General features: G+C 40.3%; 1 protein-coding gene across 1 annotated transcript in view; it reads right to left on the reverse strand.

Annotated features, from left to right (window-relative positions):
* The window catches only part of LOC108708487 (glypican-6), a 644,360-nt gene that overhangs the window by 11,651 nt on the left and 609,470 nt on the right, over positions 1-23,239 (reverse strand). The gene's annotated exons all lie outside the window — the stretch shown is intronic.

Here is a 23,239-nt window from a genome sequence, read left to right on the forward strand (position 1 = left end):
TAATCACTGATTAATTCCTACGGGTTACTGCCCAGGTGCAAATTTGCTCAGTGTTTAGAAAATCACCCCCTCCCCTATGTTCTACAATACTTTTATTTGCAGGAGACAAGAATATGTTCTCTATATAATCATAGACTTTGACTCAACAATAAATATAAAGTAGACATTTTGGAGATCATTAGTCTCTGAATATATAGTTGTATATACACAGGACCATGGACAGCACTCCTTGGATTTAAACAATTACAAAAAAAATTGTCAATGCACTAAAAGAAAGGATTATTACTACTTCTTGTATCTACTGTATATATGTCACAGATCAAACTGCAACATGATGTTCTTATGTCTTGTTAAAGAGAGTACATTAAATCCAGAAAAGAGCAAGTATATAATGCTACGTGAGTCTCTTTGGGCGGTCCAACAAATTCTGTATGTGCATAACATTCTTGGATATCTGCTCTCAGTATTTTCACAGGTAATAGTAAAGGTATGGGATCTGGTATCTGGAAACCCTTTATCCAGAAACTCAGAATTATGGAAATGCTGTCTCCCGTTTTATCCAAATAATCCATATTTTTAAAGATTTCCCTTTTCTCTGTAATAATAAAACAGTACCTTGTTCTTTATCCCAATTAAGAATTAGTAGAATAATTAGTAATGGGCTAATTTATTCGGACCTTGTACTTGATCCAAACTAAGATACAAGTGATCCTTATTGGAAGCAACTCCAGCCTATTTATTTACACAATTTTCTAATATACATAAGGTAAGGTCCTGAGTGATCTGGATAACAGGTCCCATACCTGTACTATAGTTTACACTCTATATAGTTAAGCTTGAAGTTCCCTTCACATGATTCTACAAATCACTTTTCGGTAAACCTGTAAATTTCCTAGGTCTCAGAACTGAAATGTTAAATTATTTAAGGCCACCCAGGCCTTCATGAATAATGTTCTACTTCTTGTAGTCACACAATTAGACATCAGAACACCTGCAAATCAAATGCACTTATCTTGTAACTCATTGTACAGGAATTTAAAATTGATAAACCTTTGCTGAATTTAATCTGGGAACATGGGCTAGAGAAGAAAGTCACATTTATGTGTTTAAAAATATATAAACCGCTTAGCAATAGATTTTTTGTATATACTGTATACTCAGTTTAAAAAAGGCACAACACAAAATAAACACATACGCTCAACTGGGCAAGGACTGGCATTTATGATGAATGATTTGGGTTGCATAAGGCAATTTTTTTTCTGCAGAACAGTGGTCTTCTAATCAGTTCTTTGGACACACCAGAAATGTATGTTGTAGGTTGGACATTTGCACGAGTGGATCAGAGATGGGGGTATTTCGATAACTATAATGACCATATTTCCATATTTATTTATTCCAGTTTATAACTGATGGGGGTTAAGCTATATGATGGACATAACAGAAGTGGCATTCATGTGACAAGTCTCAAAAAAAATGATCCAGTCATTAAAAACTGTATCACCTTTTTCTAGGAGCACTAAACTTTTGTGCCTCTTATCTAAAACATAAGTTAAAAGTGCCAATATGGCTTGCATACTATCCATTATTCATCCTATTCAGAACTGAGTATCAGAGTGATTTTTTTTAAAATCACTATAAATAGATAGATAAAGACGCTCCATCAATTCACTGATTTAATTAATTAGTGTATACACTGACAGTTAAGGGAAATAGACTTATTACTGTAGATGCTGATACATTTATTTTGAACATGGAACAATGTCAACAGAACCGCATTCATGTCTTAATTTAATCAATGGTGTAAAAGTCAGTGCCTTGAGAGATGAAGGGCATATTATCTGAAAGGTAAGTCACAGAATGGTTTAATGTCTGTTTTACATTGTCATGTCATGTAATCGCCTGAGATTGTTCCTTTTGTCATGTTTGTTGACACTTTATTATTTAAAAAAATTAAAGATGCCAAATAGACTGGAACGAGATTATCAGAGCAGGTCCTATCACAAATATAATTTCAAAGTGATTTTAATTATGCTTTAATATAACTACAGAAACATCGTAACTTGAATCTTCATACCTTAAATATACTAGAAAATCATGTAAACATTAAATAAACCAAAAAGCCTGGATTTGCTTCGAATAAGGATTAATTATTAGTAATGGGCGAATTTATTTGCCAGGCGCGAATTTGTGGTGAATAAATTTGATGCCGGAATCAAAGCCGATTAATGGACACCGTTTGACTTTAATGGGCGCCAGTGTCAACTTTGACGCTGGCGCCCATTTTGACGCTGGCTTCAAAATCTGCATTTCACAAATTTTTCGCCAGTTTCGTGAATTCCGCTGGAAATTTGTGAAATTCATGGTGAAGCGAAATGGGACAAATTCGCCCATCACTATTAATTATATCTTAGTTTGGATCAGGTACAAGGTACTGTTTTATTATTACAGATAAAAAGGAAATCCAAAGGAAATAATTTAAAAGATTTGGATTATTTGGATAAAATGGAGTCTATGGGAGACGGCCTTTCCAGATAATGGGTTTCTGGATAATGGATCCCCTACTTGTTTCATGAATGCACATTAAGCTGTTAAAATATTTACAACAATGAAAATGAGTTTCCTGACATGTGACAGTCATCAAGATACCATGTTGGTACTCCCCTTGTATCCCGATATCAAAATTCTAAATCAATATTCTTCTTCAGCTCCCTTTACATAATATAGAGTTTTACAGGTGAAGCTTTCTCCTTTAATATATTGGTAAACAGTTTCACCACAACTGTTGTGTTCACAGTGGAAGTAGTGCTGGACTCACTGGTTATGCTTAAACAACTCTAACGGCTAACAATGTACAGGCGTTTGAAGAAAGACATATATCAAACCATAGAGAGCAATCACAAAATGAAGCTAGAAAAGCACATCCACATGCAGAGAGACTACAAAGCAATGAAAGAACATTTAGACAAGCAGCTCCCTCTAGTGGTACACGACAATAACAATTGTACCTCTCTGTATCTCGCTACATTACTTAAAGGGATTCTGTCATGATTTTTATGGTGTCGTTTTTATTTATACATTACATTTACACTGCAAATAATTCACTCTATCATCTAAAATTTCATTCCTGAACCAGCAAGTGGATTTTTGTTTAGTTGTATGTTCACGGGGATGTTCACGCTGGAGAAGAGGAGCTTAAGGAGTGATATGATAACTAAGTATAAATATATAAGGGGATCATATAATAATCTCTCTAATGCTTTATTTACCAGTAGGTCTTTCCAGCTGACACAAGGTCACCCATTACGATTAGAAGAAAAGAGGTTCCGCCTAAATATTCGGAAGGATTTTTTTAAAGTGAGAGCTGTGAAGATGTGGAATTCTCTCCCTGAATCAGTTGCACAGGCTGATACAATAGATAGCTTTAAGAAGGGGTTGGATGGCTTTTTAGCTAGTGAGGGAATACAAGGTTATGGGAGATAGCTCATAGTACAAGTTGATCCAGGAACTAGTCCGATTGCCATTTTGGAGTCAGGAAGGAATTTTTTCCCCCTCTGAGGCAAATTAGAGAGGCTTCAGATGAGTTTTTTTTGCCTTCCTCTGGATCAACTGGCAGTTTAAAAAAGAAAAAAAAAACGAAGAGGTTGAACTTGATGGACATGTGTCTTTTTTCAACTTTATTACTATGTTACTATGTTACTATGTTGTAATATTGGTGTGTAGGCAGCCATCTCAGGTCATTTTGCCTGGTCATGTGCTTTCAGAAAAAGCCAGCGCTGCACTATGAAACTGCTTTCTGACAGGCTGTTGTTTCTCTTACTCAGTGTAACTGAATGTGTCTCAGAGGGACCTGGATTTTTACCATTGAGTGCTGTTCTTATATCTACCAGGGAGATGTTATCTTGAGCTAGGGAGCTGCTTTCTGGTTACCTTCCCATTGTTCTGTTGTTAGGTTGCTGGGGGAGGGGGGTGAAATCACTCAAATTTGCAGTACACCTCCAGTCATAGTATTGAGGATCCTGTGCCTCTCTGCATAATAGCATTAGTAACTAAAAACCCCTGTCTTTGTGAACACATGCATTTGCATATCTACTGAATTACTTAGACAGGGGCCCAGGGAATGTGCACTGACCCATTTGTTTATGTCAGTAGCACTTCCCTTATACTTATATACATTTCTACTTAGCAATGTGAGTGCTCCCACAACCCCCCTTTTGTATTTAACATGTCTACTGCCCCATGTCAGATTTCAAAATGAAAATTAAAAATTCAGTTTACTCTTTAGAAACATACGTGTTTTGAAGTAGAGAACAGACAGAATAGACAGTGCCATCAATATTTGGACCGAACACAGATAAAAAAAAATGTGAACATCTTTTAATGTTTTAGCTAACAAGTCAGTAGGAGCTTTGTGTTCTGTACAGTATACTTATATGCTTAATGTATGTGAGTGTGCAAATGTGGGTTATATTGTGTGTGTGTGTGTTTGTGTGTGTGTGTGGTTATACCTTGATAGCTTTCACACATGTAAATCCTACCAAGCAGTCTTAATGACCAATTTCCTTTAAACAAAGGCAATTAAATTGATGAAAAATTCTTCACATAATAATAGGCATACGCTGAACAAAAAATCCAGAGAAAGACGATAAGACAGACAATGCATATTTGAGACGTGACTGAAATGTTGTTTGAAGTGAGCTTTAATCAGCATCAGAATTTGGCTCTAAGCTTTAACTGACCTTTGCTGAGTGAAGCACAATCGTATATCAAATAATTGACTATATAAAAGGACGATTATCTCTTTATGCTGTAAACCTCATGACCTTCTTTAAAAATATGAAGAAAAAATATATATATGTGAAATTGAACGAGGACAGAAATTCTGCCAACCAGACATGAGGCAGATGTAACTTACTGGCAGCAAAGTATTGTAATAGGTAGCAGAAGGGAGTTCTACTGAGGAGATGGGGGAAAGGGTTGACGTTGCTAAACTGTAACTCTTAATATATATATATACCATACTATATGAGGAAAGAACTATGTTCTTAATCAAAAAGGTATTCCAATATTGGTTGGACAGTGGGCCACTGGACACGTGCACCGCCAGAATCATAAAGAGGCTAATAAGTGGGTGAGTGCTGACTAAACAAACCTATTTGTCTTAATCAAAAAGGTTCCACTAGGCTCCCAGCACATTCACCCTCCTTGGTACCAGTTGGAGACCAAAGAGGATGAGCCTACCCCTAATATAAAGGACAGAAGCACCTCACACAATCCACTAAGAATCGGGAAACCTCCCTCCCACCGGGCATATTTTAAAAAGCTGTGTAAAATATCACACAGTGATCAACCCATGGCAACCAATCAGATGATTGCTTTCACTGTTCAACCTGCAGCTGGCTGATTGGTTGATTGGCTGATTGGTTGCTATGGGTTACTGCCCAGGTACAAATTTGCCCACTGTTTATAAATGACCCACGGTCTGTGTAATTTGACGCCATGCAAACACCAGATTTGCTGCCATTGTACATTGCTTCCGGTGGAATTCACTGTAGGAAAAAGACGTACAAATTTGACACATTTTTACACGGCGAATCCTTGTCGATGTGTGGTGTATTATCACGTGGTTTTTTTTACACAGCATAATAAACATGCCCCTTAGTTTGATATAGAGAGTTATATTCTGCGACAATTTGGTTTTCATTTTTTATTACTGGTTTTTGAGTTATTTAGCTTTTTATCCAGCAGTAGTAATGGGCGAATAAATTCACCAGCCACAAATTTGCGGCAAATTTCCATGCTTCCCCGGCCCCGCAAGCGAATTATTTAGCGAAACTGTGGCAAAAATTCATGCGTCAAAATGATTTTGATGCCCATTAACTTCAATGCGTTTTGCAAGTTTTTTGCCACTATTCAGCAGCTCTCCAGTTTGCTATTTCAGCGATCTGGTTACCAGGGTCCAAATTACCCCAGCAACCATGTATTAATTTGAATTAGAGACTGGAATATGAATAGGAAAAGGCCTGAATAGAAAGACGAGTAATAAAAGAGGCAAAAACAATACATTAGCCTCACAGAGCTTTTTTTTAGATGGGGTCTGTGTCCTCATTTGAAAACTGGAAAGAGTCAGAAGAAGGCAAATCATTAAAAAAAAAAACTATAACAAAAATAAATAATGATGACCAATTGAAAAGTTGCTTAGAATGAGCCATTCTATAACATACCAAAAGTTAATGTAAAGGTGAACTGCCCCTTTAAACTATAATACACACAACCGAAAGCAACAGGAAGGTACTGGGAGTCGCTGATCTACAAGCTCTGTAGGGCCACAGGAGTTCTAAAGTTTCAAGCTATAATATTTCTCAGCTGGGAGGGATTATAGGTGTATCGCCCAAATAGTTATTGGTCTATGAATCAGAAATTTCCAACCGCTGACTCTTCACCAGTATGATTTACAACTCCCAGCACCCAGAGTCAGCTATATATAAGAAGTCTTCAAAGATGTTTGTGGTCAGCGTATGGATTACAGGGTGCTGTAAATCACAGTGGCTGCAGTCAGTATACCCTATGGGAGAGCACATAAATACAGATGTGGTCAATAACAAAGCTCCAGACATAACACTATCAAGAAGGCACAAATTGCCTTGTTTAACCATTTGGGCTGCATGTACCCAGTAGCATTAGTTCTGCAAGTTAATGATGAGCAGATTTCACTCTTGTGAATAATTTACCAGCCTTGAGTTTGTGAAAATCCTAAAACGGCACTTTGGCTTGATAAGCATAATGAAAAACGCCATATTGCATTACTCTGTAATAAATTATGCAGAGTGGATTTATTTTGCCAAAGCATGCAATGTACAGCACTATTAGAAATGGAAAATGTATAGTTAGAATAGCTGTGTAAATAATAATAGAGACAGAGTTCCCCCCGGTGCACCATAATGCTTGCTCAGGGATGTGAGCCAACTGTTGGTTTATCGTGATCTCAGAGGTTTGCGAAAACAAAAAAGAGAGAAAAGTAAATGGGTAATAATTACTGACCATGTATTGTATACACCCTGCAGCATGTTATTTCACTGTATATCCATATTAAAGAGAGTTCTTTGGATATAAAAATGCTATAATATCACTGAATGTAAAGCTAAAAATGCAATTTAGCATGATATAAGAATATATAATTCTTAGCAACTTTCCAATATCCGTCCATGATTTTAAGGTTGTTTGTAAATGTAGTTGCTATTGAAAGCAGCATCTGTCTGACCCTCTGCACAGCTGGTTATGACTATTAAGGCAATGTAGTAGAAGTCAGCTGTCAGGAAGCATGCAAGGCATTGTATCAAATGGAAATTAGAGTCTATCTACTTCCAATGAGCTAAAAAAGAGACGATTGAAATTTTCATTCTGTAACCAAAAAGATCTGTTTGCTGCATCAGTAATTGAGCACCAGAGTTTAGTGCATCCTTGCAGGACCAAAGTGCATGGACGTCGTTTCAGTAATAGAGCCCTGGATTCTGCTACAACCTGCTATTAGCACAAATATGAATTCCAATTGCACTCAGGAGTCTACAGCAACCTGCTGTTAGCACAGATATGCACTCTGTATGCATGAGTAATAGAGCGTTGGAAGGTACTGAGCCTGTCATTAGCACAGACTGCAGTCTAAGTGCAAATGTAATAGAGTGCTGGAGTCCACAGCTGTTCATTCTAATGGCATTATTGCAATAGTGGTTGACACACTGGGATAGAGCAAGTGGGACACATGGTGCATGGTACTGTTTACTTGTACATAATTATAAGGCACAGGAATGCTTTCCCTGCTCCGCTCTGAAGGGTAGGGCTTTCCGAGCATATGCCCAGTGTGCCATATGGAGGATTTGTCACTTCATTTTACATTTTTAGTATACCTTTAATGTTTATCACATTCCAAGCATTTATGAAGCAGAAGGCCTTCCAGGGGACAAGCGGAATTGTATCATTCTCTAGGTAGCTGTGTAGTCTAGGAAAAGAGCTGCAACCATCACTACACTAGCGCACAGCCAAGGAGAAAATATTAATACAAAAACCAGAAACCTGTTAATTAAGAAAGCTCAAAATTACAGAAAGACCCTCTCCCCTTGACTCCATTTTATTCAAATAATCCACATTTTAAAAAAAAAAAAATGATTTCCCCTTTCTCTGTAAAAATAAAACAGTGCCTTGTACTTGATCCAAACTAAGAAATAATTAATCCTTACTGAAGGCAAAACTATCCAAAATAATATTTTCTACTTAGGGGCAGATGTACTAAGGTACGAATGGTAAATTCGAATTTTCAAGGTTTTTTTAGTTAAAACTCACAATTTCAAGTTTAAAACCCCAACTCGAATTTGAATTAGACATTCGAATCCAAATTCAAATTTGAATCCAAGATTTACCATCCCCCTACCGTAGAAGCAACTCAAATTCAGTAGGTAGCCTTCCTGACATTTCGAGTTTTTTTCTGAGAAAAACGTGATTCTAATAGCTTTCGAATTGCATTTTCGGGTCGGTAACATTTGTTCGAATTGTTCGAAATCACCTTTTTTCTTAAATAAGATCCATTCGAGGTCATTCAAGTTCATTCGAGGTAAAAAAAACTCTAACATTCCACCTTTGATAAATCAGCCCCTTAAAGTATGAAGATCCAAATAACGGAAAGATCTGTAATCCGGTCCAGGTCCCCAGTCTTCTGGTCCCATACCTGTGTTATAATGCAAAATAATTGGCTAAACCTTTGTGCATATAGTTGCTACCCTGGCAGGGTGTCAGAAAACATGACATCTGCTTTGCAGGAACAGAGTATCAGCACATGTACAAGACATGAAGCCTTCATTTTTCTCTTCTGACTTGCAGCACTTCATAGAAATGGTTAAGAGGCGTTTCTAGGAAGGCGTCTGAATTCATTAATAAAATGGATTATTATATAAGAGAAGCAGATTTGTGTAGCCCTGTACACAGAACCGTTCAGGCACATTGACTCCCTGCCTGATGGAGCTTAGAATCTCATTTTTAATGCCTGCAGCACAGGGAGATGAAGTGACTTGCCTAAGGTCACATCTTGGAGCGGAAAAGGGAATAAGATCAGTTTTCCTTGCTTCAGAGTTCAATATCTGTCTCAGCAAAGTGACTTATAGCTCAGAGCTACCATGTTTCTGGCAGATTGTGATTTCAGGAAAGGCAAGACGGAAAACGTTTTTTTTTTAAATCTCAAGTTTGTGATAACATTCTCTTAGATAAGATATAACAGGCATGTCTGTCCCCAGCTGTAAACTATCTAGAAACCCCATCATGTTCAAGCAGCCGTATCACAAGGATGTTGGGAACTGTAGTACAACTACAGCTGTCAAGCCAAAGACAGGGGATGCTTGTCTTAGATCAACAGAAAATGAAATTGGCAAAAAGCTAAACTTAATGGCCCTTGTCTGTAACCAGTTTCTAAATACTCAAAAGAAAAAGTATCAGACTGATATGCACTGTCAGCTGGATTCCTATAATGAAGAGTCACATTTGGTACATTATCGAAATGCGTTTGGTGGCTAAATGTATTACAGGGCATGAATATTGAACATTAGCTTGATAAAATGACTTTCTCTGTCTAGAAGGCAAGTATGTTCCAAACTGGAACACTAGATGGCAGTATTGTTTAGTCACTCCACACGTTAGAGGGTGAACTATATTCATCTATAATGTGCAAAACTGGCATCTCTGTTATTTTAGACTTCAAACTGACAGAATGTTATTTTAATGAGGGCTGCTGATGCCAAGGTTAACCAAACCTTTATTTTCCAAGGAACTATAAAACCATGCTACTAAAAGGAGGGTTGTGAAGTTGATGTGTAATGTGAATCCATCCCTGAATGCTACTTCTGAAATGACTGGACACCAGCTCCAAACTTCACCATTATCAGCTCATCCAAAACTGAAGAATAATTGTCATGCCTGCGTTTCAGAAACAACATAGATTGCTTGCCTTCAACATAGATGTCTTGCTTGCCTTCAATGGAATGAACAATATATTCAAGTATGGGATCTATTATGCAGAATGCTTGGGGATTTCCATGCCTGTTTTGTTGTAATTGCCTGTTAAAATAATTTAAACATTAAATAAACACAATAGGATTGTTTTGCCACCAATATGGATCCATGCAGCTTATATAGGATCAAGTACAAAGTACAGTTTTATTATTACAGAGAAAAAATGTAATAATTTTGCAAAAATAAATTTGCTTGACATGGACTCTATTGGGGGAATGTAATATGTTTCACTAGAGCAAAAAACCTGTGCAAAGACGCTTACGAACGTTAGCAACCATGTTTTGACTGATTACAAACCTCAGAGACTTCATCCCAAAGTGTGTGACCAAATGGCTTCTGCGAACATTCACAGTGTATACAATAACAATTCAAAATTACAAAGAGTTTTTTGCGACAAAATATTCAACAAAAATCCAGAGCAGGTGTTAACGCTAAACCTTTGGTTAACGATAATGCGCAATGTAATATTTGGCAACAAATTATTTTTACATTGCGAGATGTGCTAAACATTCACAAAGACGCCATTTTAAATAACGCTTGCGTCTTTTAATTACATTCCGCCTTATGCAAGGTAATTTCAAGCTTTGTGGATATTGGGTTTCTGGATAGAGATGTCGCGAACTGTTCGCCGGCGAACTTGTTCGCGCGAACATCAGGTGTTCGCGCTCGCCGGAAGTTCGCGAACGTCGCGCGACGTTCGCCATTTTGGGTTCGCCATTGTTGGCGCTTTTTTTTGCCCTCTCACCCCAGACCAGCAGGTACATGGCAGCCAATCAGGAAGCTCTCCCCTGGACCACTCCCCTTCCCTATAAAAACCGAAGCCCTGCAGCGTTTTTTCACTCTGCCTGTGTGTGCTGAAGAGATAGTGTAGGGAGAGAGCTGCTGCCTGTTAGTGATTTCAGGGACAGTTGAAAGTTTGCTGGCTAGTAATCGTTTTGATACTGCTCTGTTATTGGAGGGACAGAAGTCTGCAGGGGTTTGAGGGACATTTAAGCTTAGGTAGCTTTGCTGGCTAGTAATCTACCTTCTACTGCAGTGCTCTGTATGTAGCTGCAGTGGGCAGCTGTCCTGCTTCTGATCTCATCTGCTGACTGCTGCAATAACAGTAGTCCTTGTAAGGACTGCTTTTATTTATTTTTTTGTTGTTTTACTACTACTACTACTACTACTATAAGAGCCCAGTGCTATTAGTCTAGCAGTGTTGGGGAGTGGGACTGGTGTGCTAATCTGCTGCTCCTAGTAGTTCAGCAGCACCAACTTTAATTTTTTTTTTTTAATATTCATTTTTTTTTTATTTTACTTTTTTTTATTTTACTACCGCTGTAGTAGTGTATAAGTTGACCTTTTAGGCATTATTTGCCCTGTAGGCATTATTTGCACACTGTTTTCTTCAACCCGCCATCTAGCTGTGTGACCTTGTTCACATTCTGTCTAAATATCCATAATATTACCGTCTCCAGAAAAAACACCGGAGTGACTTTTTTCAAGCAGCATTCATATATTTTACGTAATCCGTATCCACCGCTGTAGTAGTGTATACGTTGACCTTGTAGGCATTATTTGCACAGTGTTTTCTTCAACCCGCCATCTAGCTGTGTGAGCTTGTTCACATTTTGTCTAAATATTGATAATATTATCGTCTCTAGAAAAACCACTTGAGTTACTTTTTTTCAAGCAGCATTCATATATTTTACGTAATCCGTATCCACCGCTGTAGTAGTGTATACGTTGACCTTGTAGGCATTATTTGCACACTGTTTTCTTCAACCCGCCATCTAGCTGTGTGACCTTGTTCACATTCTGTCTAAATATCCATAATATTACCGTCTCCAGAAAAAACACCGGAGTGACTTTTTTCAAGCAGCCATAATATATTTTACGTAATCCGTATCCACCGCTGTAGTAGTGTATACGTTGACCTTGTAGGCATTATTTGCACACTGTTTTCTTCAACCCGCCATCTAGCTGTGTGACTTTGTTCACATTCTGTCTAAATATCCATAATATTACCGTCTCCAGAAAAAACACCGGAGTGACTTTTTTCAAGCAGCCATAATATATTTTACGTAATCCGTATCCACCGCTGTAGTAGTGTATACGTTGACCTTGTAGGCATTATTTGCACACTGTTTTCTTCAACCCGCCATCTAGCTGTGTGACCTTGTTCACATTCTGTCTAAATATCCATAATATTACCGTCTCCAGAAAAAACACCGGAGTGACTTTTTTCAAGCAGCCATAATATATTTTACGTAATCCGTATCCACCGCTGTAGTAGTGTATACGTTGACCTTGTAGGCATTGTTTGCCCAGTTTTTTTGGCCGCAGCCACTGAAGCACAGAGGCCAGAAAAAATATGCCATATAAATGCTGAAAATAGTAATTTTTTGCCATACGTTGACTCAACGTATATGGCAAAAAATTACTATTTTCAGCATTTATATGGCATATTTTTTCTGGCAACTGTGCTTCAGTGGCTGCGACCAAAAAAACTGGGCAAACAATGCCTACAAGGTCAACGTATGGCAAAAAATGACTATTTTCAGCATTTATATGGCATATTTTTTCTGGCAACTGTACTTCAGTGGCTGCAACCAAAAAAACTGGGCAAACAATGTCTACAAGGTCAACGTATGGCGAAAAATTACTATTTTCAGCATTTATATGGCATATTTTTTATGGCAACTGTGCTTCAGTGGCTGCGTCCAAAAAAACTGGGCAAACAATGCCTACAAGGTCAACGTATGGCAGTTGTTTAAAGAGAACAGTAGATTACTAGCCAGCAAAGCTACCTAAGCTAAAATGTCCCTCAAATCCCTGCAGACTTCTGTCCCTCCAATACAGAGCAGTATCAAGCAGATTACTAGCCAGCAAACTTACTATCATCTGTCCCTGAAATCACTAACAGCTCTCCCCCTACACTATCTCTTCCAAGCACACACAGGCAGATTTTTCAGATACATTTTTGCCCTTGATCCCCCTCTGGCATGCCACTGTCCAGGTCGTTGCACCCTTTAAACAACTTTAAAATCATTTTTCTGGCCAGAAATGTCTTTTCTAGATGTTAAAGTTCGCCTTCCCATTGAAGTCTATGGGGTTCGCGAACCGTTCGCGAACCGCTCGCATTTTTGCGCAAGTTCGCGAATATGTTCGCGAACTTTTTTTCCGACGTTCGCTACATCCCTATTTCTGGATAAGGGATCCAAAACTTGTATCTACAGGAAATCCAAACAGTCTGAATCCATAGTATATACCTAATATGTTTATTATTATTATTATTATTATTGTCATATACTGTAGAATTAAACGTACTATTAGTTATATAAATTATATGTTGGAATTATGGGTTTTGAATAACTATAATGGAAAGTGCTGGGGTAGAATAAAATGTATGCTTTTTTATTTTGTTTAGAATTGAATGTTGATTTTTCAAGGGTGACCGCCTATCCTGCATATCTAATAAGCATTTGTAATACCTAAAACACAGGATGATACACACTTGGGCTCATTTACCAACACTGAGCAAATCTGAAACTGAACAGTAACCCATAGCAAACCAATGTGTGATTTGGGGGCGCACCGAGTTTTTACCTGGTGTTCCATCGGCGCAGTCTGACCTTGCCGCACCTAAACGCATTTCATTCCATTCTACCTGGTCGTACTCATGAGTGAGAGTGTGTATGAGAGTTATGTTTTACTCCATTCACATTTCTTCTTGGTTTTTTTTCATATGCAACACGAGTGTTCAGTCGAATTAAGGGTTGTGTTCTGATCTGACAAAAATGCACTCAGCAATTGTTTTTCTGCATTCAGAATGCATTTGTGACTGCAGAAAAAAGCCTGTGTGTAAGAGCCCTAAGGCAAATTTACACTGTGTTAGTAAATGAGTCTTCACTTGCAGAAATTCAGAATTTATCTTTAGATCAAAATTCTTTTTTTAAAAAAACAGGCTCTGAGCTATGCCTTTCCCAAGCCCATAGAAACAGCAACACTTAGGGGCTTATTTACTAAACCTCTAATTAATTAATCTCATTTTTATATGACCAAACTCCCTTCCATGAATTAAACTCAGTTATCAATAATTTTTTTCAAATTGAGCGTCAGTTCGTATCGTATGATTGATGCTCCAAAAACAAGATTCTATTGAATTTTTCACTGCAAAAACATGACTTTTTCGGATTATCGCACAGACTTTAATGGATTATCCAACGCAGATCATGATGTAACGAAATAACTTCAGGGACATCTGCAATTGACTTCTACGTGACCTCGACAGGTATTTTTGGATACGGCTTTTTAGCAGCTTTGATAAATTTGAGTTTTTATTTTTACATAAAAAATTTGAGTTTTCTCCTTAAAAAAATCGAGGTTTAATAAATGGGCCCCTAGACTAATAAAATGAATCAGTTGATAACTATTAAGTTCCATTCTGTGCTAAACATTTAAGGGCAATGGCACAAAGTGCTAATATTGTAAATGTGTGATAAGATCCCCCTAAGTCCCCCCTAGGGGTTGTTCATCTTTGAGTTAACTTTTAGTATGATGTAGAGAGTGATATTCTGAGACAATTCGTAATTGGTTTTTATTTTTTATCATTTGTGGTTTTTGAGTTATTTCACTTTCTATTCAGCAGCTCTTTAGTTTACAATTACTGCAATCTGATTACTAGGCTCAATATTAACCTGCCAACCATGCATTGATTTGAGACTGGAACATAAATAGGTGTAATAACAGATGAAAATTGTGTAATGACAGGTGACAATTTGCTTCAGTTCTTATAACCCATAGAGGTCCATTTATTAACAATCATTTTAGAGTAAGTAGAGGTTTATTAAATCACAATTAAAAAAATTTCTCTAAAAGCCGCGGATGCCATGAAGGTTATTAAAAGATCTGATTACAAAAAGAACAAACGAAAATAGCCGCAGAGCGACCCAAAAAACAAACAAATGGATCTCTGAAAACCACAGACGTAAGACAGATCTTTGCAAGTAATGAAGGGCGGCTTCATTGACTTCTACATGACCTCGATAGCTGTTTTTTGGTGTACTTTTGTATTCCTGGAATATATGGCTTGGGCAACTAATAAAATAAAAAATATCTTGGATTATGGTACTTTGTGAAAAAAATGATCATTTGTGCTAACAAGCCCGAATCAGAGAAACAAAATTTCCCCAAATACAGGGTCGGACTGGGCAAAAAAACAGATGGGCCCGTGGTTCTTGTGAGCCCCGCCGGCCCAGATCCGCACCCTTTGCCTCTTCCTCTGTTCCCTGCATCTTCCTCCCTTTGCCGGTCGCGGCAAAAACAGTGCGAGTAAGCGTGGTGTGCACACGCCACTTCCTGTCTTTGCCGGTAACTACAAACAGTGCTTGTATTTTCACGCATGCTCACATGCACGGCAGGGACCCTGAGGCAGAGCCCTGGGCCCCCCTAGTCTGACCCTGCCCAAACTTTCTTAAACTGGCCCCATAGTAAGCGACCTGATGTTTTGAAACAGCAGACCAGCAAATGTTTGCTATGGGTAATATGTATTATATTATGGTCATCGTTATTAACACTTCCAGGCCTTATTGTCTGTATCTTTGAGTTTCCTTGATATATAGTGCTACTTGTGTATGCAGCACTGTACAGCAGAACAATAAATAGAATAATAAAACTACCCTAGTTAACAATAGGGATGTAGCGAACGTCGGAAAAAAAGTTCGCGAACATATTCACGAACTTGCGTCAAAAATGCGAACGGTTCGCGAACGTCGCGAACCCCATAGACTTCAATGGGAAGGCGAATTTTAAAAGCTAGAAAAGACATTTCTGGCCAGAAAAATGATTTCAAAGTTGTTTAAAGGGTGCAACGACCTGGACAGTGGCATGCCAGAAGGGGATCAAGGGCAAAAATGTATCTGAAAAATCCATTGTTGACACAGCGCTGCGTTTTGTGCTGTAAAGGGCAGAAATCACACTACATTTCTAAACTTGTGTAATAAACTGCTTTAAAACGTCCGGCGTCTACATGCCAATCAAGTCGTGTAAAGGTTACAGCCTGTTCACACGCAAAGACGAAACGCGGCGCTTACTGCAACGCAAAAAAACGCAAAGAGCTTTAATGAATGATACCGTCAAGTGAGCAAATAATAGTTGTTAATTACTAGTTGAGCTTGTCACCTCCAGGATGTTCGTCCTGTTGGTGGCAATATTTCTGTAGTGGTGTGTTTAGCAGTCACCGTGCTTGTGCGCACGTGCACGGTCAGGCAGAGGTAATTCAATGTACAGTGAAGCGAACCAAAAAACACAGATTCTGCAGTGTGGGCCCAGTTTTGGTCTACTTTATTGATCACCTGCGGTGACCATAAAAGATGCGATTTTGCCACTGTTGCAGAACCCTGAAAAATTAGGCATGTGTACTTTCCTGAAAAATTATGTTTTTTTTGTCGCAGCCACTGAAGCACAGAGGCCAGAAACAATATGCCATATAAATGCTGAAAATATTAATTTTTTTTTTGTCGCAGCCACTGCAGCACAGAGGCCAGAAAAAATATGCCATATAAATGCTGAATAATATTAATTTTTTTTTGTCGCAGCCACTGCAGCACAGAGGCCAGAAAAAATATGCCATATAAATGCTGAAAATATTCCTTTTTTTGTCACAGCCACTGAAGCACAGAGGCCAGAAACAATATGCCATATAAATGCTGAAAATATTCCCTTTTTTTGTCACAGCCACTGAAGCACAGAGGCCAGAAACAATATGCCATATAAATGCTGAAAATATTCCTTTTTTTTGTCACAGCCACTGAAGCACAGAGGCCAGAAACAATATGCCATATAAATGCTGAAAATATTAATTTTTTTTTGTCGCAGCCACTGCAGCACAGAGGCCAGAAAAAATATGCCATATAAATGCTGAAAATATTCCTTTTTTTTGTCACAGCCACTGAAGCACAGAGGCCAGAAACAATATGCCATATAAATGCTGAAAATATTCCTTTTTTTGTCACAGCCACTGAAGCACAGAGGCCAGAAACAATATGCCATATAAATGCTGAAAATATTAATTTTTTTTTGTCGCAGCCACTGCAGCACAGAGGCCAGAAAAAATATGCCATATAAATGCTGAAAATATTCCTTTTTTTTGTCACAGCCACTGAAGCACAGAGGCCAGAAACAATATGCCATATAAATGCTGAAAATATTCCTTTTTTTTGTCACAGCCACTGAAGCACAGAGGCCAGAAACAATATGCCATATAAATGCTGAAAATATTCCTTTTTTTTGTCACAGCCACTGAAGCACAGAGGCCAGAAACAATATGCCATATAAATGCTGAAAATATTCCTTTTTTTTGTCACAGCCACTGAAGCACAGAGGCCAGAAACAATATGCCATATAAATGCTGAAAATATTCATTTTTTTTTGTCACAGCCACTGCAGCACAGAGGCCAGAAAAAATATGCCATATAAATGCTGAAAATATTCCTTTTTTTTGTCACAGCCACTGAAGCACAGAGGCCAGAAACAATATGCCATATAAATGCTGAAAATATTCCTTTTTTTTTGTCACAGCCACTGAAGCACGGAGGCCAGAAACAATATGCCATATAAATGCTGAAAATATTCCTTTTTTTTGTCACAGCCACTGAAGCACAGAGGCCAGAAACAATATGCCATATAAATGCTGAAAATATTCATTTTTTTTGTCACAGCCACTGAAGCACAGAGGCCAGAAACAATATGCCATATAAATGCTGAAAATATTCCTTTTTTTTGTCACAGCCACTGAAGCACAGAGGCCAGAAACAATATGCCATATAAATGCTGAAAATATTCATTTTTTTTTGTCACAGCCACTGAAGCACAGAGGCCAGAAAAACTCAGGATTTACCTGGATTCAAATTAAACCAGTAGGGTTTGCACCCTAGTTTGTAACGGTGGTGGAGGGAGGAGGACGCTAAAGGACAGCTGTGTGTGGAGTCATGAGGCGTGCAGAGAAGGACAGCTGCATGGGGAGTCAGAATCAGAAACTCAGAACAAGTCTTCCGGCGTGCAGTAACCCTCCGAGATCCACCCCTCATTCATTTTAATAAAGGTCAGGTAATCCACACTTTTGTGACCTAGGCGAGTTCTCTTCTCAATTACAATCCCTCCTGCTGCACTGAAGGTCCTTTCTGAGAGGACACTTGAGGCGGGGCAAGACAAGAGGTTCATGGCAAATTGTGACAGCTCTGGCCACAGATCAAGCCTGCGCACCCAGTAGTCCAGGGGTTCATCGCTCCTCAGAGTGTCGATATCTGCAGTTAATGCCAGGTAGTCCGCTACGTGCCGGTCGAGGCGTTCTTTGAGGGTGGATCCAAAAGGGTTCTGGCGCTGCCTTGGACAAAAAAACATTTGCATGTCTGACGTTACAGAGTGGCCAAAGTGCTTTGTCCTTGCAGGTGCGCTCATGGCAGGATTACTGGCACCTCTGCCCCTGGAATGTTGATGAGTTCCTGAAGTGACATCACCCTTAAAAGCATTGTACAACATGTTTTGCAGGCTGGTTTGTAAATGCAGCATCCTTTCAGACTTGTGGTATGTTGGTAACATTTCTGCCACTTTATGCTTGTACCGAGGGTCTAGTAGAGTCGCGACCCAGTACAGGTCCTTCTCCTTAAGCCTCTTGATACGGGGGTCCTTCAACAGGCATGACAGCATGAAAGACCCCATTCTCACAAGGTTGGATGCAGAGGTATCCATCTCCGCTTCCTCGTTATCAAGGACTGCATCATCCACGGTCTCCTCCCCCCAGCCACGTACAAGACCAGGGGTCCCCAAAAGGTCACCACTAGCCCCCTGGGAAGCCTGCTCCTGTTGGTCCTCCTCCTCCACAAAGCCACCTTCCTCCTCTGACTCCACTTCTGACACCTCTCCCTGCATTGCAGCAGGTGCCTGGGTTCGTTCTGGTGATTCCGACCAGAAATCGTGCGCTTCCTGCTCCTCGTCACGCTGGTCTACAGCCTCATCTGTCACTCGTCGCACGGCACGCTCCAGGAAGAAAGCAAAGGGTATTAGGTCGCTGATGGTGCCTTCGGTGCGACTGACCATATTTGTAACCTCTTCAAAAGGGCGCATGAGCCTGCAGGCATCGCGCATAAGCACCCAGTAATGGGGTAAAAAAATCCCCAGCTCTGCAGATCCAGTCCTACCACCCAGTTCAAACAGGTATTCGTTGACGGCTCTTTGTTGTTGCAGCAGACGTTCCAACATGAGGAGCGTTGAATTCCAGCGAGTCTGGCTGTCGCAAATCAAACGCCTGACTGGCATGTTGTACCGCTGCTGAATGTCAGCAAGGCGTGCCATGGCTGTGTAGGACCGTCTGAAATGGGCCGACACCTTCCTGGACTGCCTGAGAACGTCCTGGAATCCTGGGTACTTCGAGACAAAACGTTGGACTATTAAATTCAGAACATGTGCCATGCAGGGCACATGTGTTAAATTGCCCAGTCTCAGTGCTGCCAACAGATTGCTTCCGTTGTCACACACCACTTTTCCGATCTTCAGTTGGTGTGGGGTCAGCCACCGATCGGCCTGTGACTGCAGAGATGACAGGAGTACAGATCCGGTATGGTTTCTGCTTTCCAGGCACGTCATCCCCAAGACAGCATGACAACGGCGTACCTGGCACGTCGAATAGCCTAGGGGGAGCTGGGGGTGCACAGGTGTGGAGGAGGAGGACCCAGCAGCAGAGGACGAAGAAGAGGAAGAAGACGAGGTAGAGAGCGAAGGAGGAGTAGAGGTGGTGGCAGAACCGCGTGCAATCCGTGGCGGTGACACCAACTCCACTGTTGTTGTTGAGCCACACATTCCCTGCTTCCCAGCCATTACCAAGTTCACCCAGTGGGCAGTGTAGGTGACATACCTGCCCTGACCATGCTTGGAGGACCATGCGTCAGTAGTCATATGGACCTTTGGCCCAACACTAAGTGACAGAGATGCGGTGACTTGGCTCTGCACATGGTGGTACAGGTGTGGTATTCCCTTTTTTGAAAAAAAATTGCGGCTGGGTACCTTCCACTGCGGTGTCCCAATTGCTACAAATTTGCGGAAGGCCTCAGAGTCCACCAGCTGGTATGGTAAAAGCTGGCGGGCTAAGAGTGCGGACAAGCCAGCTGTCAGACGCCGGGCAAGGGGGTGACTCGCAGACATTGGCTTCTTACGCTCAAACATGGCCCTCACAGAAACTTGGCTGGGGGCAGATGACTGGGAATGGGAACTGGTGGTCAAGGTGGAAGGCGGAGTGGAGGGTGGTTCAGACGGGTCAAGGACAGCAGAGGTAGAGCAGTAAGATGCTGGACCAGAAGGAGGGTGGCTTTTAGTTTGCCTGTTGCCTTTGAGGTGTTGCTCCCAAAGTGCTTTGTGCTTGCCGTTCATGTGCCTTCGCATAGAAGTTGTACCTATGTGGCTGTTGGGCTTCCCAAGACTCAGTTTCTGACTGCACTCATTGCAAATTACAACGCTTTTGTCAGAGGCACACACATTAAAAAAATCCCACACTGCTGACCTTTTTGAGGCTGGCAATCTGGCGGTAACAGTAGAAGTCGGCGGCGTTGGCGGCAATGGCGGGTGCGTTGGCCGGCTGACCACAGGTGCCGATACATGTTGTTGCCCTACTGTTCCCTGCGAGCTGTCCTCCCTGCTTCTTCTAAGTCTTATTCTCCTCCTGCCTCTCTGACTCTCCGTCTCTCCATCTGAACTATCCTCCTCTTGCTCTCTTCTACTGGGCACCCACAAAACATCAATCTCCTCATCCTCATTCTCCTCAGATGCATCAATTTCTTCTGACAGCTCACAGAAGGAAGCAGCAGCGGGGACCTCCTCATCACTCATTATGTCCATCTCTGTTGTGTTCTCTGCCAGAATTAAATCTGGTGTAACGTCCTCATCTCCTTCATCTTCTTCTGCCAATAATGGTTGCGCATCACTCAGTTCAAGAAACTCATGTGAAAATAACTCCTCTGACTCCAGTGAAGAAGGGGCGCCGGTGGTGGAGGAAGTGTTACGTGGGGTGGCCATAGCAGTGGAGGATGAGGATGTTGTGGTAAAGTTAGAAACGGTAGAGGATGGGGTGTGCTGTGTAAGCCAGTCAACTACCTCTTCAGCATTTTGGGAGTTCAGGGTCATTGCCTTTTTAAAACTGGGCAATTTCCTAGGGCCACAGGATAGCATAGCAGCACGGCCCCTAGTGCCTCTGCGTGGCGGCCTGCCTTTGCCTGGCATTATTTTTAAAACAACAACAACAACTCAGGTGGTGTTTCTGGAGACGGTATTATTATTGATATTTAGACAGAATGTGAACAAGCTCACACAGCTAGATGGGAGTTGTTTGAAAATGAAGATGAAGAACACACTGGGCAAACAAGGCCTACAAGGTCAACGTATACACTTCTACAGCAGTGGATACGGAATATATTATTGCTGCCTGAAAAACGTCACTCGGGTGGTGTTTCTAGAGACGGTATTATTATTGATATTTAGACAGAATGTGAACAAGCTCACACAGCTAGATGGCCGTTGTTTGAAAATGAAGAACACACTGGGCAAACAATGCCTACAAGGTCAACGTATACACTTCTACAGCAGTGGATACGGAATATATTATTGCTGCCTGAAAAACGTCACTCGGGTGGTGTTTCTAGAGACGGTATTATTATTGATATTTAGACAGAATGTGAAAAAGCTCACACAGCTAAGTGGCAGTGGTTTGAAGAACACACTGGGCAAATAATGCCTGCAAGGTCAACGTATACACTACAGCAGTGGTGGATACGGAATATATTATTGCTGCTTGAAAAACGTCACTCCGGTGGTGTTTCTGGAGACGGTATTATTATTGATATTTAGACAGAATGTGAAAAAGCTCACACAGCTAGATGGCCGTTGTTTGAAAATGAAGAACACACTGGGCAAACAATGCCTACAAGGTCAACCTATACACTACTACAGCAGTGGATACAGAATATATTATTGCTGCTTGAAAAACGTCACTCAGGTGGTGTTTCTGGAGACGGTATTATTATTGATATTTAGACAGAATGTGACAAAGCTCACACAGCTAAGTGGCAGTGGTTTGAAGAACACACTGGGCAAATAATGCCTACAAGGTCAACGTATACACTACAGCAGTGGTGGATACGGAATATATTATTGCTGCTTGAAAAACGTCACTCCGGTGGTGTTTCTGGAGACGGTATTATTATTGATATTTAGACAGAATGTGAAAAAGCTCACACAGCTAGATGGCCGTTGTTTGAAAATGAAGAACACACTGGGCAAACAATGCCTACAAGGTCAACCTATACACTACTACAGCAGTGGATACGGAATATATTATTGCTGCTTGAAAAACGTCACTCAGGTGGTGTTTCTGGAGACGGTATTATTATTGATATTTAGACAGAATGTGAAAAAGCTCACACAGCTAGATGGCCGTTGTTTGAAAATGAAGAACACACTGGGCAAACAATGCCTACAAGGTCAACGTATACACTTCTACAGCAGTGGATACGGAATATATTATTGCTGCTTGAAAAACGTCACTCAGGTGGTGTTTCTGGAGACGGTATTATTATTGATATTTAGACAGAATGTGAAAAAGCTCACACAGCTAGGTGGCAGTGGTTTGAAGAACACACTGGGCAAATAATGCCTGCAAGGTCAACGTATACACTACAGCAGTGGTGGATACGGAATATATTATTGCTGCTTCAAAAACGTCACTCCGGTGGTGTTTCTGGAGACGGTATTATTATTGATATTTAGACAGAATGTGAAAAAGCTCACACAGCTAGATGGCCGTTGTTTGAAAATGAAGAACACACTGGGCAAACAATGCCTACAAGGTCAACGTATACACTACTACAGCAGTGGATACGGAATATATTATTGCTGCTTGAAAAACGTCACTCAGGTGGTGTTTCTGGAGACGGTATTATTATTGATATTTAGACAGAATGTGAAAAAGCTCACACAGCTAGATGGCTGTTGTTTGAAAATGAAGAACACACTGGGCAAACAAGGCCTACAAGGTCAACGTATACACTACTACAGCAGTGGATACGGAATATATTATTGCTGCCTGAAAAACGTCACTCGGGTGGTGTTTCTGGAGACGGTATTATTATTGATATTTAGACAGAATGTGAACAAGCTCACA

This window comes from Xenopus laevis, chromosome 2L (genome assembly GCF_017654675.1).
Source record: "Xenopus laevis strain J_2021 chromosome 2L, Xenopus_laevis_v10.1, whole genome shotgun sequence".
NCBI classification, from domain to species: Eukaryota; Metazoa; Chordata; class Amphibia; order Anura; family Pipidae; genus Xenopus; species Xenopus laevis.